General features: G+C 53.4%; 1 protein-coding gene across 1 annotated transcript in view; it reads left to right on the top strand.

Annotated features, from left to right (window-relative positions):
* Positions 1-4,132: 4,132 nt before the first annotated feature.
* Gnb2 (guanine nucleotide binding protein (G protein), beta polypeptide 2) overlaps positions 4,133-5,617 on the top strand; it is a 5,143-nt gene continuing 3,658 nt past the window's right edge. The window contains exon 1 of the mRNA XM_013031805.1: positions 4,133-4,311. The gene's annotated coding sequence lies outside the window, so the exon portion shown is untranslated. The remainder of the gene's footprint in view (positions 4,312-5,617) is intronic.

Raw genomic sequence — 5,617 nt, 5'->3', positions numbered from 1 at the left:
AGCTCTTCAGCTCAAGGCTAGCACTCTACCATTTGAGCTACAGCACTACTTCCGGCCTTTTCTGCTTATGTGGTGCTGAGGAATTGAACCCAGGGCCTCATACATGCAAGGCAAGCACTCTACCACTGAGCCACCTTCCCAGCTCCAGTCTAGGACTCTTGTATCCAATTGACTACTCAAAAACCAGAAGTGGCGCTGTGACTCAAGTGGTAGAGTACTAGCCTTGAGCACAAAGAGGCTCAGGGACAGACCCCAGGCCCTAAGTTCAAGCCCTACAACTGACAAAAAAAAAAAAAAAAGAAAAGAAAAGAAGTGTCTTGGTGGCTGATCAGACATATTTGAAGTAAGCCTCAGGGGAGACTGAGATCTGAGGATTGTGGTTCAAAGCCAGTCCAGGCAGGAAAGTCCATGAGACTCTTTTTTAAAATTTTTTTATTGTGAAAATACTGTACAGAGGAGGGGTAGTGAGACTCTTATCTACAATTAACCACCAGAAAAACTGGAAGTGGCATTGTGGCTCAAGTAGTAGAGGGCTTACGTTGAGCTGAAGAGGTGAGAGACAGCGCCCAGGCCCAGAGTTCAAGCCCCATGAATGGGGGTTGGAGGATGGGGAAAGAAAAGCAAATATCAGAGCCAGCGGCTGGTGGCTATTGCCTGTCATCCTAACTACTTAGGAAGCTGAGATCTAAGGATCAAAGTTCAAAGCTAGCACAGGCAGAGAAGTCCTAAGACTCTTTTTTTTTGGGGGGGGGGTCCGGTTGTGGGGCCTGAACTCTGGGCCTGGGCACTGTCCCTCAGCTCTTCAGCTCAAGGCTAGCACTCTACCACTTGAGCCACAGCACCACTTCCGGCTTTTTTCTTTTTGCTTATGTGGTGCTGAGGAATGGAACCCAGGGCCTCAGGCATGCAAGGCAAGCACTCTACCACGGAGCCACCTTCCCAGCCCCAGTCCTAAGACTCTTATATCTATTAACCAGCAAAAATCTGGGTATAGCTCATGTTATCGATGGTCAACCTTAAGTGAAAACAAGAAGGGAGAGTGTGAGGCCCTGAGTTCAAGCGTTATAACTGGTGCATGTGTGCACATGTGCACACATACACACACAAGTTCGGAGGAGCCAGCACAGTGGTTCATACTTGTATCCCATAGGCCTCAGACTGGCTCTCACTTCACACCTCCAGTCCTATTCTTTTGCTATTTGGGGGAATAGGGTCTTGAAACTTTTTTTTTTCTGCCTAGTCTAACCTCATAATAGCCTACATAGTAGTTAGGATTAGAAGCACAAGCCACTGTATTTGACTTCCTTCCTTCCTTCCTTCCATCCTTCCTTCTTCCCTTCCTCCTTCCCTCCCTTCCTTCCTTCCTCCCTTTTTTTTATGTATAGGGAAGTACTGGGGCTTGAACTCAGGACTTTGGCACTGTCCTTGAGCTTTTTTGCTCAAGGCTAGTGTTCTACCACTTGAGGCACACCTCTACTTTTGGATTTATTTATTTATTTATTTTGTCCATCATGGGGCCTGAACTCTGGGCCTGGGCGCTGTCCCTCAGCTCTTCAGCTCAAGGTCAGTGCTCTACCACTTGAGCCACAGTATCACTTCTGGATTTTTCTGCTTATGTGGTACTGAAGAATGGAACCCAGGGCCTCATGCGTGCAAGGCAAGCGCTCTACCACTGAGCTACCTTCACTGCCCCTACTTCTGTTTTTTTTGGGGGGAGGGTACCTAATTGGAGATAATGTCTCACAGACTGGCTTTGAACACTGATCCTCAGACCTCTGCCTCCTGAGTAGCTAGGATTATAAGTGTGAGCCACCAGCACCAGGCTTGCATCTTTAATCAGATTCTTGCTATGCTGCCCACACTGACCTCCAACTTTTCTTCTGCCTCTGCCTCCCATGGTTGGGGATTACATGTGTGCATTCAGACACCCAGGAGTCCCTTCCAAATTCTTATCATATAAAGGACACATTAGCCAGGCACTGGTGGCACATCTGTAATCCTAGCTATTCAGGAAACTGAAATGTGAGGATCGAAGTTCAAAGCCAGCCTTGGCAGGAAAGTCTATGAGACGCTATCTCTAGTTAACTATCAAAAAACTAGAAATGGCACTGCAGCTCAAAGTGGTAGAGCACTAGTCTTGAACACAAAAGCTCAGGGACTGTGCCCAGGATCTAGGTTTGAGCCCCACAGCTGGCAAAAGATGAAAGAAAGAAAAAGAGAGAGAGAGAAGGAGAAAGAGAGAGGGAGGGAGGGAGGGAAGGAAGGAAGGAAAGAAGGAAGGAAGGAAGAAAGAAAGAGAAAGGAAGAAAGAAGGAAATGACGTTCCACTTATTGCTAATAGGTCCTTTGAATTGGGTGCATCTACATAAGATTTATGCATAAAATTATCACTTCCCTTCCTATTTTCTTTATAAAGGTATGTGGTTTTGTGCATACGTGTGCATGCGTGTTTGTGTGTATGTGTGTGTGAATGTGTGCTACTATTGGAACTTGATCTCTGGGACTTTCAATCTGCCTTTTCATTCACTGTAGATGCTTACCACTTGAGCTACACCTTCATTTCCTGTTTTTTGCTAGTTCGTTGGTGGTCAGTCTTAAGATTTATCTGCTTTGGTTAGCTTCAAACTGAAAGCATCAGCCTCCTAATGAGCTAGGACTGACTATAGGGATGAGCCACCAGCATCTGGCTTAATCTATGATTTAAAAACTATGTGTAATACCATTGCTGAGCAGAGATTAAATGAATAGTGTGCTTTGGTGTTTTGCTTTTTTGAGGAGGGGTGCTAGTACTTGTGCTTGAAACTGAGGCCTAAGTCTGGCTTGGCTTTTTGTTCAAGGCTGGCACACATCCACTTTTTTTTTTTCTTCTGGTAATTGAAGATTAGAGTATAAGGGACTTTCCTTCTCAGACTGGCTTCAAATGGCAATCCTCAGCTAGGTGTCATAGTTCCTTCCTTTAATCCTAGCTACTCAGGAGGCTGAGAGCTGAAGATCATGGTTCAAAGCCAGCTGGGGCAGGAAAGTTGTGAGACTCTTATCTTCCAGAAAACTTGAAGTGGCGCTGAGGCTCAAGTAGAGTGCTATCCTTGAACTGAAGAGCTCAGGGACAGCGTCCAGGCCCAGAGTTTAAGCCCCATGATACACACACACACACACACACACACACACACACGGCAATCCTCAGATCACAGCCTCCTTAGTAGCTAGGATTACAGGTGTGAATGCCAGTGCCCAGGTCATGAAGGCCATTTGTTAAGGTGAATCTTCCAAAGCATTAGCAGATCTATGGTGATGGATCTCTCAACAATCGATGAGGCTTTCAGGTCAAAGCGCCTTCCACACCTTCATTGAAGAGATATGGAAACAGGCCTGTTCTTACATTCTCATTCCTTCCCGAGGGTCATCTACAACACCATGCTACATTGCCGAGATCAATATCTCAATTCTGCAGCCTAGATGTTTCCACTTCTACCAAACTGGAATAAAACTCGTACTTAATTGCACAGCACTGGTAGGATTAAACAGCAATAATACAGAGCACAACAAACACGCGTTGTTACAGCAGCATGTAGCCTTATACTAACGTCCACACTGGGCAACGTGGAGGCATCCTGGCGGCCCTCTTCTCAAGGGATTCTGAGGGGTTCACATGGCCCTGGATCTTTTCTAAGTCTGAATTGCTGGTATGTTGTTTTATTCTCCTGCCGCCCAGGCGGGTTTGGACCTCTCCCTCTCCGGCCCCGCCTCCTGGAGGGGGCGTGGCATCACCAGACCGGGGGCGTGGTCAAACTGAGAACCAGGGCCTCGAGCTCTCAGTCTGTAGCCGCCCAATCTGGGAGGGGCAGGAGGTTGGTCACGTGATCAGCAAGCGGAGGGGGGGAATTTCACCCTTCCCCCCCCTGCCGGTACCACCTGTATCAGCCCAAAGGGGGTGTGTGTGTCTTATTCCTTTTCGAGAAGCAAGCCGTTTCGTGTGGTCCTTGTGGTGTTTTAATAGCGTGGGGTGTGAATTTGTTGTGAGGAAGTCAATCTTCGCCCCTGGAGTGATGTTTTTCTGTGCTAGGTCCCCCCTCCCCGCTAGGCAGTTGGTGTCGCCCAGCCGGGCCCTGGGCGCGGCGGCGGCGGCCGCGTCACGGGCGGGCGGGATCCCTCCGCTCTAGGGAGCGCAGCGCTGGACGGTTGAGTTGGGGTGACTGAGGAAATCCATCCGCGCCGCCGCCGCCGCCGCCGCCGCTGCCGCCTCCGCCGCGGAGGAAGACAGGACCTCCCGCGCTCCTCCAGCGACCCCTTGGCAGAGTCCCACCGCCACAGGTACCTCCGCGGGCGAAAGGAGTCCTCATGACCCCCAGCCCCAAATTCCCGTGGTGGGGGGGAGTCTCCCTCCTGTCTCCCGGGTCTGGCGTCTCGGGAGCGGACGGAACTCTCCAGACCTCCCCTCCCTTCCTCTGGCCCCGGCTCTCCCAAACCCGGAAGGGGAACTGCGGGGGACCCTCGGCCCCAATATTGCATGCGCTCCCTTACGCCACCGGCCGCATTTCTCTGACCCCAGACCCCGTCCCAGCCTCGCCTGCCTTTTGCTCCCTTGATAGTTGGGGGGGGGCTAAATTGGGGGTTTCTCCTAAGGTTCCGTCCCGCCCCCTCTTCCCCCCGCCCCGCCTGCCCCTGGGTTACAGTACCCCAGTGTTCCCCAGTTTCTCACCCCGGCGGCATTCGTCTGGCAGAACTCTAGAATCCTGGGAGAGGTCGGCCAGGCCTCGGGGCCACGCTCGTCTCCACCCTGTGTTCTCGATTTGGGCTCTGTCTGCCCTTGGTTTTCTGTCTCCCTCCCCCCAAACCATCGACTGGACACTCGGTACCCCTTTTCCTTCATAAGTCCTAAGCCCAAGATAACCTAGCTCCTGGGGACCCCCCCAGCCTTGCTCTCTTTGGGGGCAAAATGGAGGTCGAGGGGGCCGGACAGCCAGGCCCACTTGTGCTTCGTAGCACGGCACCAGACGGTGCCTCCCAGCTGCCAGATCTGGGGACCCCCCTCCTGTCCCCTCCCTGTCGCCCCGTCAGGCCTGAGGAGGCGGTGGCAACCGCTTTTCTGTTTGGGGCGCCGATGGCTGTCTCCCCAGAACCGGGGGGCTGCCAAGGCGGCCGGGGAGGGTGGTGGGAACCGAGGGCTGGAGCGCGGCCCCCCGCCCCCCGCAGCTTCCTCCTGGCCGGCTGCCTTCGGCCCTGGGCCTCCGGCGCTGCTGCCCGGCCTGGGCCGCTGGCCGTTGGCAGGATGGGGCTTTGTCACACCTGGAGTGGGGTAGGGTAGGGGCGGTGCTCCCCTTTCCCACCCACCCCCATTCTGGAAGGGCACCCCCCCTCCGTGCTGGCGTCGAAAGCTGAACTTAGAGAGGGGAAGAGGAACGCCCAACGCCTGGGGGAAGTGGAAGTGGGTGGGGGCCGCCCCGGGTCGGCCGGGTGCGGGGTGCCCGGCCGATCGCACAGGTGTCCATTGTGTGTGTGTGTGGGGGGGTGGACAGGACACCGCGTCCTGGAGCGGAGCCAGCCAGGCCCCGGGAGCCCCGGCGCCGAGCCCCAGGACTGGGCTCCTGAGGGCGCTCGGGGCGGCGGGGCCGGGCCG

The sequence above is a fragment of the Dipodomys ordii genome, unplaced genomic scaffold, assembly GCF_000151885.1.
Source record: "Dipodomys ordii isolate 6190 unplaced genomic scaffold, Dord_2.0 Scaffold143, whole genome shotgun sequence".
In the NCBI taxonomy this organism is placed as follows: Eukaryota; Metazoa; Chordata; class Mammalia; order Rodentia; family Heteromyidae; genus Dipodomys; species Dipodomys ordii.
Note: the sequence above shows the minus strand (reverse complement) of the source record. Positions and strands in the feature narration are given on the sequence as shown.